Source organism: Conger conger, chromosome 2 (assembly GCF_963514075.1).
Source record: "Conger conger chromosome 2, fConCon1.1, whole genome shotgun sequence".
Lineage (NCBI taxonomy): Eukaryota > Metazoa > Chordata > Actinopteri > Anguilliformes > Congridae > Conger > Conger conger.
Window position 1 is genome coordinate 4,439,996 of NC_083761.1, and position 12,729 is coordinate 4,452,724.

Here is a 12,729-nt window from a genome sequence, read left to right on the forward strand (position 1 = left end):
CCACATGAAATATTCAGGGCTTCTTTTTTTTTTTGTGCACCTTCCTTCCACCGAACTTCATTTCTAATTCAGCTGGGTGTTTTATCACATCTCATTTAAAAAGTAATACATTCTGTGGTTCGGAGCAACTTTAATAAATCTCCAGAGTTATGGAACACTTCTTTATTAAACATTCGTTCAGCGGGTGATGTTTTCATTTGACAAATCATAATGAGTGTGCCAAGCTATTACCTCGTCTGACTGCCGAGACACAGCACAGCGAAGGTTTCATAACGCTGCCACATTACTCCCGACTGAGAGTAGAAAAAGACACCAAGATTGTATTTATATAACAATATATCATTTTCAACATCCAGCATTATATTTGTGAGAAGTGTTTGCAAGCGTGTCCTCTTCGTTTCCGTTGTTTGTTTATCATAATTTGAGGTAAAAAAAAAAAAAAAACACAGAAAAAGCAAAATGTCTGGGTTCCCACTATCTTTGCAAATGTGCTGCATCAATATGCACAAAACTTGTGATATTTTAATACAACACCGTGCCTTTTTAATGATAAATTATGGTGCAATTTTACCCCTGTTGTTTTTGTTCAAGCATAACACTCTATAACCAGGAGAGTAAAAAAGTTTAAAAATGTGTCAGTGATGGTTTTATTCATTATTTGATATATTGCTTTCACATCCTGATAAATATTTAAAACAGAAGCTTTAGGATATGTAGGCAAAGTGATGAACCAGTTTGTCAGAGGAAAAGGTTTTTTTTTTTTACTTCTTAAAAATGCACGCCAGCATACCTATCACCTGTCAGATATTCTCTGTGGCAGTGTTCAAAGTACACCCTGGCTTTCCGAGGGGGAATAGCTGGTGGGGTCAAAGCCGATATCAACGGGCTGATGGGGTAGGGGTATACGGAGGTGTAGGGAAGTTTCTAGCATTGCTAAGAGTCTTAGCCCCTGTAGGGAAGCTCAGGGGCAAACCTGCCCCAGGAGAATATTTTCTCCAAAGCTCAGCTCTCCCATATTTCAAACAGTGCTCCGCGGTATGATACCCTGGCAAACAATCAAGTCTTCTTCTCTTCAACACAATAATCTCTTATTAATGCGACTGCTACCGCAGTCTTTAAGTGGGCCGTCGTCGCAAAACAATATCCCCGTCTCGCCAAGGCCACAAACCACGATTCCCAGAAGAGACGGTTACAATAACACTTCAAAATACCTCTGCGCGTCTGTGGTTATGACGAGTTGCTGTGCTGTGGTGCTACATTCATTCACCCCTAAATGGAAAAATGGACTGCATTTAATAATAACAATAACAATCATTTGTTGACACTTTTATCCAAAGTGAATTACAGTTGATTAGACCAAGCAGGGGACAATCCCCCCTTGAAGCAAGGGCCTCGCTCAAGGGCCCAGTAACTATGCAGATCTTATCGTGGCTACACCGAATTTGAGCCATGTCCTCGTCATGAACCTTAACCACTACGCCTTTTCCTTGTTTCGTAAATCTGTTTGTGTGCCTTAGCCACTAGGCTACAGGCTGCCCCTCATCCAAAGTGCTTTACAATGAATCGAACCAGCAACTCTCTGGCTGCCAGAGGGCCGCTCTTACAACCTGAGCTAATGTCGCCCTGAGAAGAGGAAGGTGCTGAAAGAAGGATTTGGGGGAAGGGAGGGGGGTGTGGGGGGGGGGGTGAGAGAGAGAATCGCGGCACAGATTTGTCAGAATGCCAGTGCACAGAGAGACACCAGCGCAGGCTCCTGGCAGAGAGAAAAGGAGCTGGGACACTGCGGCTAGGCCGGCTGGCAGAGGAGAGCCATGGCTGGGCCTGTCTGGGTTTGGCTGTCCCTCCCATCCCTTCCCCTTGATTTTAACAAGGCCCCTGCCTTCAGGGACCACGTCTGGGCTCTCAGACATGGAGCTCATGGCCCCCACGCCGCCTCAATCCCCCCACCAGTCTCCATTATCGCCAGTCTATCTCGATAATAAGTCTAACCTCATAAAGTGCTAACGATAGTGTAAATGCAACTATCTATCTATCATTATTGAACATAAGGGACTTTGGAGGGGTGGATGTGTGTTTAGGGGGTTTTATGATTTTTCTGATTGTCCCAGAACTCAGACTTGGGCCTTGTTACCGAGCAAGACATGTTCAGTTCTCACAAACCCTCAATCCTCATAGACATCCCGTGAGGTAGCCTGCATGTTTAGATTAAAGCCGCTCATTTAAAAAAAATGAGAAACGTTTTAAAACATTGCCCTCACCGTGTTGCATTAAAGGAATACGCCAACATTTTGGGACTAACCCCGGCTTGGACGAGATGTTGAAACAGGGCTGATATGAGGGCGTCGTGCGACGAACGGCCATATCTTGGCTGGCGGCCATTTTGTCTTCGAGCGCACCAGCTCGGCCCTGTGGCTCTGTAACCGCGGTAACGGCGAGGGCTGGAGGCGGGACGTGTCCTCTGTGACATCGCCCGCGAGCGCTGCCCGCCGCACTAAACGCACAAAACCGGCGGGAAGCGGGGTTTTAGGCTCGCGATGCGCCGGTAGGTTACGTGCATCCACGCTGTCAGAGACAAGACAAACGGTGTTTTCCAAAAACAAAAAAAACCCCAAAAAAACAAATCCAGCGTCCTAAAAAAAGGACAGGCAACAGAACGTTTAGAGTCGTTCTCCCGGCTGGCTAACGCCAGATGTGGATAAACAGGGCGAAGCAAAGCTCATTTTGCGTGCCTTAGAGGGTGTTGTGTACTTGATAATGCTGGCAAACCCATAATGGCTGCAAATTGTAATACATTTTTTTACTGTGCTAATTTAGGAAAGAAAAGATATGATATTAGTATCGTGTAGCTTGTCGCTTTTACAGCCAATGACAATAAGGCTACCGCCCCAGTGACAAACATTTGTACCTTTATAATTCACTTGTCATACCTTTATTTCTGAGAGTGTGGGGGAAAATGCGTTTTTTTTCTCCATTGGTATTTTGCTCAGGAGGTGCAGGGATGTAGAAACATTGAATGTGCTAACCCCCCCCCCCCCCCCCCGCCACCTTTCCCATCTGTTTCCAGACCCCCCAGTTCAGACCACTCTCCTGCTGTTCAGCAAGCTGCCGAGGCCGTCTCCTCAAAGTTCACAGACACCGCGCATATCAATGCAGTATTGATAAGGCCCATCTAACGTTGTGAAATGTAATTAATTAATGTAATTAGGTTACTTCTGCCGTAGACTGGTGCCAGGAAACTCCCGTGATGTTTTTTTCCTTTATGGCATTTGTCCAGGCTTGGCTAATTTACAAAAGATATGTATCAAAAACGAGCAGTGCAAAAGTGTTTAGCGAATGATCCTCACTTTCATTTCGCGAAACCTTCATTCATAATATTAATATTCATCTTTTCCCTTTGTAGTATTAGTTATCTGGTAAACACGAGTGGCACATTTGATACCGTAATCCATTCATCCTTTTCTAACCCATTTATTCCTGGTCATTACTGGAGCCTATCCCAGCATGCACTGGGCTCGAGACAGGAATACACTCTGGACAGGAGGACAATCTCACCGTTTCCCTGGAGACAGGAAGAACGAGGCAAACTCCGCACAGAGAGGCCCTGACCTTTTTGGATATGAGGTGAAAGGCATTATAGTATTACCTTGTAATACTACAATTAGAGATGATATTAATGTATGCGTACACTCAACTGAAGTGGAATTAAAATTTCCATAGAACTGAAGCGGTTTTTATTGTGATTAATAATGCAGCTTAAACACAGTGGTATGAAACTGTGATATGGATATTATTGTGTCATCATTAGAAAGTGTACCAAGGAAATAAAAAAACAAAAAGCACCGCAAAACACAGAGGAGTCCAGCTACACATTGGCGTCAGTAAACAAACCGTAGATGTGGTGTGTGCATCGCTGGCAAGGGATTCGACCTTTGAACTCCAGGCGGGGGGATGGGAGGGATGCGATTGGTTAATGCAACCAGAGAGCCCTGGAAGCCACTTACAGGATTGTTTTTTTTTTCCTGGGAACGTTGGGCGGGAAGATAAAGTGGAATGGAGCTGCAACTACCTCCACCCTCAACCCCCACCATCCCTCCCCATGAAACTAACCGCATTACTAGTACTAATAATAATCACAGACTACATTTAACATGGAGCTTTTTCTCTCCTGATAGCAAAGCAGTGTTCTACACTCTCAGAAATAAACGTGGGGAAAGTGCCTAAAAAGGTACAAATGCTTGATGCTGGGGCGGTACCCTATAGATGCCTACCATTTTAGCTAGCCAGTGATATATATAATTCATTCTTCTTCTTTTTTTGCTTAGAAAAACGCACTCATTTGTACCCAAAGAGAACATCATTCTGTACTTTCAGGGTACACTCGGGAGGGGTTTGAAGAACCGTGAAGAACAGAAACCTTCCTTCCGCTGCCGTTTTATTTCTGAGCGTGTGGTGCTTTTTTCCTCTCCTGATATCAGACTGCTTCACAGCGAAATGTGGGAGATTCAAACATCACCTGCGCCCACCCGCGCCCACCCGCGTAGCAGCAGCCTGTGCCAGCCACTCTGTCAGCTCAGGCAACCCTCTCTGGAGCTTTTTAGAGCGCCACCCTCCATGTTCCCCTTTATATGCCGTTCATACTCAATTAGGGGAAACTGCCTTTAGATACTGCGCTCAAAAAACCAGGAATAAACTACCACGGTCCCTCAAACAACAGTCTCCTGAAATGGTTTCATGGATATTTTTTTTAGAAACCTTTGACAGATTAATCAGCAAGGCCCTTCTCCTTATCTTGGTTATAGTCTTAGCCCTTGCAACTGTACAGCCCGCTTCGGTCTACCTGCGCACTTGTCTCTGGTTATGGGTACGCAGTTTTGTTGCATGTCGCTCTGAATAAGATGGTCGCCCTCAATTATTATCCCAAAGAAAATTTGCTGTTTGCTGTCCAAATCAAACCTACACCCCTGCTCATATCCACACCTTATTTAGCAACATTGCAGTTGTGCATTGCTCTAGGTAAAAGACAGGCCTAGGTCTGTTGTTCCTGGGACGTTCATCATTCTTCCAGGTAAGCGAGGTTATACTTCAGAAGTGTCTTTTTTCTTCTGTCCCAATCACTGCCGCCGCTCTCCTCAGCCGATCACTGGATTAACGGAACTTTCTAGAAAGTTTCATTAACGGTTTTGACTGTTCTTTCCGTCTGGAGGTATCAGAGAGCCAAGCTCTCGTGCCACAACAGAAGAAGAAGAAAGCGGAACAACGAAGAAGAAGAAGAAGAAGAAGAAGAAGATCAATGGCTGAATTATGTATACAGAGGGAAGGGCAGGGCACACTTTGCATCATCACCAACCCCCTCCGCTTCCTCTTTCATTACCAGGTGCAACAGGATCTCTGTCGTCTCATCTAAATCAGTGGCGGTCGAAGGCAAGGACATCAGTGAAGTTACTCCTTCTCCTCCGGAGGAGGGAGGAGGGCGGGGGGGGAGGCTGGGGAGGCATCAGAGGGGGAAAGCATCACAGCTGACAATAGAGAGGGACGTGTTTGAAAACAGCGCGTTTGAACCGCGGCACACTTCAGACAGGGGAAGAGCCTGAAACCTGAGACACCGCTGTGTGTCCCTGGAGCTGAATACAGGACTGATATCTCTCACACACACACATACACACTCACACGCACACACACCCCTAAACACGCACGCACAGCACACGCATACACACACATACCCCTAAACACGCACGCACACACATACACACACACACACACACCCCTAAACACGCACGCACAGCACACACATACACACACATACCCCTAAACACGCACGCACAAGCATGCACACACACACACACACACACACACACACCCCTAAACACGCACGCACAGCACACTCACACACACACATACCCCTAAACACGCACGCACAGCACACTCACACACACACATACCCCTAAACACGCACGCACAGCACACACAGCACACACACACACACATACCCCTAAACACGCACGCACAAGCACGCACACACACACACACACACACACACATACCCCTAAACACACGCGCACACACATACACACTCACACACACACACACCCCTAAACATGCACAAGCACACACACACATACTCTCTCACATACTCACACACACATACACACACACCGTCACACACACACACTCACCTACTCACGCACACTCACACATACTCTCTCACATACTCACACATACACCCATGCACACTCACATAGCCTCAGACACCCATGCACTAGCACACACACACACTCACACACTCTCACATACTCACACATACACCCTTCACTCACGCACGCACAAACACACTCATACATACACACTCACACACTCATACAAAAAACCCTACACATGCACACACATGCACAGCACACACACGTGCACTCATACTCACACACACACACCCACACAAAAAAACACGCACACGCACGTACACATGTAAAACACACATGGTTTCCCCAGATCAGTATTCATACTGTGCCCTTGTTATAACAGTAAACAGGTGATATAACAGAAGAAATGTGTGTTTTTGTACAAATATCAGTACGATTTTAACACAGTTTAACACACAAAGCTTCAACATATGGTGTCGCACACACGTACGCTAAGTGCATTATGAGCTGACTGAACGCGATACTCTCAAACGCACCACGGAGATTTAATTTTCCTCTCCTATGGCAGGTAGTGGGAAGATTGAATTTGGAAGTGTGCTTCATCGGGTCAGGGAGTGAGATTGGCTTATCTCTGCCTGTGTGCCATATCCATCAGAGAAGTGTTTTTAATTGCCTGACTATAGACACTGCTCCGTATCTGGGCAGGATAAAATCCACTTTCAGTTTCCAAGCGCTTGCGTGATTAATGCCTTTCCGAGCCGACGGGTAGTCATCAAACCGTCTGATATTAGACACGTTAAAAGACGCCGACTGATCTAACAGGTTCCCGTCACCGGAAAACAACTTCCACATTTTCCACAATTTCCCACTAATTTACATCCGCTGCTCGATCCCAGCGTTGTTTCCCAGCAGACTTCCCGGAGAAGACGGCGTTCCTGCTTAACCTTCGCTCCGCTAATCCATACCGACTGCCGCCCGCTCTAACGAGCCCTGTCAGCCACGTGTGACCTTTTCCGATACAATCAGAGGCAGCACGGCCGGCCGCAGTGACAGTAATCAGCCTAATGAGAGAATAAACGCAGACCAACGTACGAAAGCAGCCGGCTCGTTACGGGTGCCGAGGCGAAGAGCGCTTTTGGGTTCTTCTGACAGCCGGGGGAACACTGGCGGTGCGCTGTGCAGTGCTGACGTGAACCCGATACAAATCTCATCGGAAATTGATTTCGAAATAAAAAACAAAGCCACCATTTTCAGACGCGAGAAATACCAGACGCCAAGAAATAGAGAACAGATTGTACTACTCTTTCAAAAAATCTCATTATGTACACTCACTCAGCACTTTATTAGGTAGACCTGTACACCAGCTTGTTGCTGAAAATATGGAACTGGCCAATCATGTGGCAGCAACTAAGTGCATACAAGCTTGCAGATGTGGTCAAGAGGTTAGGCTGTTTTTCAGACCAAATGTCACAATGGAGGAAGAAATGTGATCTACCGCGGAATGATTGCTGGTGCCAGACATGGTGGTTTGAATATCTCAGAAACTGTTGAGACAACAGTCTCAAGAGTTTGCAGAGAATGATGCAAAAAAATTAAAGTGAGCAGCAGTTCTGCAGGCAAAAACACCTTGTTAATGAGAGAGGTCAGAGGAGAATGGCCAGACTGGTCAAAGCTGACAGGAAGGTGACAGTAACGCAAATAACCGCACATCACAACAGTGGTTTGAAGAAGAGCATCTCTGAACACGCAACGCGTCAAAACTGTTAAGTGGATAGGCTACAGCAACAGAAGTCGAATAAAGATGTGTAATAAATACATAATAAAGTGCTCACTGAGTCTATTTTATATACAGAAAAGGAATTATAAATAACAGCAGGTGCCCAATAACAATGGTTATGGATTTTATGCTGTAAACATAAAAGTTGCCTTTGCCGACTGCATTATAATGTTCATATAATCTATTGGGACAGCCGTATTGATATGAGTTGTTTTTTTTTGCTCCAAAGCAGAGAATGTCTCCTCCAACAACCCTGTGAGAAAGTCAGTATTTCTTCTTTCTTGTTCAGTTTTGTTTTTGGCTGAAATGTTTTGCGCTTTTTTGGCAGGTGAACAGCCAGCCGGTGAGGCCTGTTCAGGTCCGAGCGGCGTGCCAAAACCACGCAGGACGCGCCCCCCCCCCCGCCAACGGTGGGCGCAAGGCAGCCCCCGCGTTCCTCCTGTACGGCTATTCTCACACGGTCGGCGAAACCATTCATCAAACCGCGGGGTTTCCCCCCCTCTCTGCACTGTGCCTGCCATACCAGGGTGCCAAACGGGCTTTTCTCAGAACATAAATAGGAGAAAAAGAAGCAGATTCACACTTCGGATAAAAAAAACAAAAAAAAAACAGATGAAGTGTTAAAACGGCCGGTCAGCTATCGTTAGCGTTAGCGTAGCATCACAAAGGCGAAGGGAAGGCTAACGTTCGGCGCTAACAGAGGCCTGTCACTTTAAATACTTTAATATTCTAACGTGCCTATAGGCCAATTAGCTGCAGCGACACGGTAAATTGAATATTTCTAGAAATTTTAATCCAATCTTTTTTTTTTCTTTCTTTCTTAACTCGTGTCAGCCTGAGGCCTTTCGCGCATTTCGCCCGCCTCAATTTTAATTACTTCACAGAAAGGTCAAACGCATGTTATGCATTGTTGCTTTATGATAAGATTTCTTCTTTTTTTTTTGCAATTGGGCAAGAAACACGGCAGAATCACCAGTTCAGCAGTGCTTCAATTTGCACAGAACAACTTCAGCTGCAATTACTCATGTCATTTTTCCCTCCCAAAATAGGCATGTCCTATCATGATGTGTCTGTCTGTTTTTGTTTTGTTTTTTTTTAAATCTTGGAAGACGAGCGTTCGAATCGGTTTGTCCTCCCACGGCGGTCGGTTAGTTAAAGTATGCAGCAGCTAAACAAGAAACTAAACAAAACAAGCCTCTGCTTTCTTCACAAACTTTCCAGACAGAAGGAATAAAGTGCGCTTATTTTCAGTTTTAAAGATTCAGGCGCCCATCACTCCCGGCGTTCTGCCATCTGCTGTGGAAACTGCAGTGTGCCAGAGGGCTACTGTGCAAGAATATTTAATGACAAGGAAAGGCCACTCAGCCCCATCCAGGATCCTCCCCACAGCAGAGCGAGATCAATACTACAGAAGAAGAAGTGGCCCCATCAACACCGCCACCACCGCCGCCACCATGGAGGGTGGAGCACGCTCTCGCAGAAATAAAGAGACAGTGGAGGTACATTTCTGTTCTTCAAGGACACAATTTCCCAAATGTACCTTGAAAGTACAGTAATGTTCTCCTTGGGTACAAATGAGTATGTTTTCCAAGCAAGAAAGGTACATATAAATGATATATTGCTGGCTAGGGGTACAATTTTATGTACCTATATGGTCCCACCCCAGTGACAAGCATTTGTATCTTTTTAGGCATTACATTACATTAATGGCAGTTGGCTGACGCTCTTATTCAGAGCTACTTACAGTTGATTAGACTAAGCAGGAGACAATCCTCCCCTGGAGCAATGGAGGGTTTAGGGCCTTGCTCAAGGGCCAAACGGCTGTGCGGATCTTATTGTGACTACACCGGGGATTGAACCAGCGACCTTGCGGGTCCCAGTCATGTACCTTAGCCACTACGCTACAGGCCGCCTTCTACAGGCCACTTTTCTTACCTTTATTTCTGAGGGTGTAGCCTCACGCAGATCTTCTACTATCGCTCAAAATGGGCTCCGGAGCCAGCTGAACATGCGGGCTCATAATGAAATCTGGATCTATAGGCAGCGACAGGGAGACGAGACGAACGTTTAATCAGCACAGCTGTGGCATGATGGGACCTCGTGGGACAGATGCTGCACACATTTCGACAGATGATGCAACCTGTTTAGATGGAGAGCAGATCACACCCCCCCCCCCCCCCCCCCCCCCCTAAAATGGCCATTCTGTCTGAGTGGTGAAGGATGAAATGCCATTGGCTAATAAGGACAAGATTAAATGCCATTGGCCAATAAGGACAGCTGGTAAAGGACTTGCAGTGTCACCTCATCTTGGACACCAGGAGTGCAGAAATAAGCAGAAATGGTCATACCTGCCTGTTATTACAGCAGTGGTAGCCAATCCTGTTCCTGGAGATCTACCGGTCTAACAGGTTTTCACTCCAACCCTAACAAAGCACATCTCATTCAACAGCTAGAGCAGGGCTGCCCAACCCTGTTCCTGGAGATCGACCGTCCTGTAGGTTTTCACTCCAACCGTGACAAAGCACACCTCACTCAACAGCTAGAGCAGGGCTGCCCAACCCTGTTCCTGGAGATCGACCGTCCTGTAGGTTTTCACTCCAACCGTGACAAAGCACACCTCACTCAACAGCTAGAGCAGGGCTGCCCAACCCTGTTCCTGGAGATCTACCATCCTGTTGGTTTTAACTCCAACCTCCAACCCTGACAAAGCACACCTCACTCAACAGATAGAGCTCTCATTAGTAGTCAGATTGCCAAATTAGAGTTGAAATGAAAACCTGTATAAATCAGAAATGAGGTGAATCTGCTATATGAGTGACTCCAGTTAACATGGGAACACTTCCAATGCACTTAATAGCACATTGGCTGTCCGTGATTGATCGCGTTGCTTAATCGGTTGATTTTGCTCATTTCATCATCGGCCGCGATTCATTTCCCCAAACCGGCCGTGCTCGACGGAGACTATCGACGGCACCGCTCTTCTCTGTCGTCGATGGCAACGGATTACTCTCTCGACCAGGCCGGCACTCTTCCCGGCCAGTTTTTCATTCCAACCAATTAATGCCACCATCGTTGACTCCAATTACTCACTCAGCCGTAAGCATTTAACTGCAATAAGGACTGAATATAAGTAACAGTTGTTATTTAGTCACATACACATATATATGAATATATTATGTGCAAAGCCTACAGCCCTAATTCAGCAAATAATTGAACGAATTACTGTATATAATCTAGATCCCAGGCTGAAATAAAAACCAGGCATACACATTACATTGCAGCTATCTGGCTGACGCTTTTTATCCAAAGCAACTTGCAGTTGATTAGACGAAGCAGGGCTAAATTCCCTCTGGAGCAGTGTGGGGTTAAGGGCCCAACAGCAGCGCTGATGTTACTGCGGCTACACTGGGGCTTGAACCACCAACCTTCCAGATCCCCCCTAGGCCAGGTGCTTGACTCGTGACCCTGTACGGCAGAGCTTGAGACCGCTGTTGTAGAGGGGTACCTTGGTGTCACAGGGAGCCAGCTGTTCACAAAGCGGGTGCAGAGTGAAAAGGTTCAGTGTTACTTCAACATTAACAAGAGTCCATACGACATTAAATCAGGGGGGGCACAACTACGGTCCTGGAGGGCCGGTCCGCGAGCTGGTTTTTGTCCCAACCGATTACCTTCGTTTATTTTTCTGACAGCTCTAGAAATTACGCTGCTTTTCTCCTGTACGTGAGCAGAGTAAAATCTTTAGGACACACTCGCAGTCTGCAGCTGTAGCCGGTCCATGTACAAATGATCTGATCAAGACATTATTGAGCCGATTAAATAATCAAGAGCAGAGGTTGGCACAGAGTCCTGAAGCGGATCGGCCCTTGCTGCGCTCCCCCCGCGTTAAATGCTCTGTAAACCAGACTAAACGTCCCGTGCTCGGGCTATTTTCGGCAGGGCGCCCGTCGTGCCTGCCGCAGTTCCACGGGAGGATGGCAGGAGCCCCGGCAGACGCATTTCCCGAGGAGTGAACTTCAAAGGTCGGCTCCGCCGACCCCACCGCGCACGTCTATATTTTGATCTGAGAGCGGCGCGGGAGACGATGAAAATAAACACGTCGGAGACATCGCCGCGGGAACGTACACATTCACCTGCCAGGTACAGACGCCGGAAGCCAGGGGGAGGAGAGGTACACGGAAGCACTCCCTGTTCTCCCGCCTGAAAAGGGCGGCCTGTAGCGTGGTGGTTAAGGTGAATGACTGGGACTGGCAAGGTCGGTGGTTCTAATCCCGGTGCAGCCACAATAAGATCCGCACAGCCGTTGGGCCCGTGAGCAAGGCCCTTAACCCTGCATTGCTCCAGATTGTCTCCTGCTTTGTCTAATCAACTGTACGTCGCTCTGGATAAGAGCGTCTGCCAAAATGCCAATAATGTAATATGTAATGAAAACTCCATCTCAGACCAGCTGGGATGCTAAGCTGGTTTAAGATGGTTCTTCTTCTGGTCATGGCTGGTCTATGGCTGGTGGAATACAGCTGGTGGTCAAATTGCTGGACTATCGGCACTCTCAGAAGTAATCTTCAGTGTCTTGTCGCTGGGGCGGTACCCTATAGGTACATGAAATTGTACCCCTAGCCAGCAATATATCATTAAGATGTACCTTTTTCGCTTGGGAAAATACTCATTTGAACCCAAATAAGAGAACATTACTGTATTCTCAGGGTGCATTTGGGATTTTAAGATCCTTGAAGAGCACAAATGTGCCTCCACTGTCACTTTTTTTCCGAGAGTGTGTCGATATATGGGCCGATGAGCCGGTGAACAGCTGGTCGACGAGCC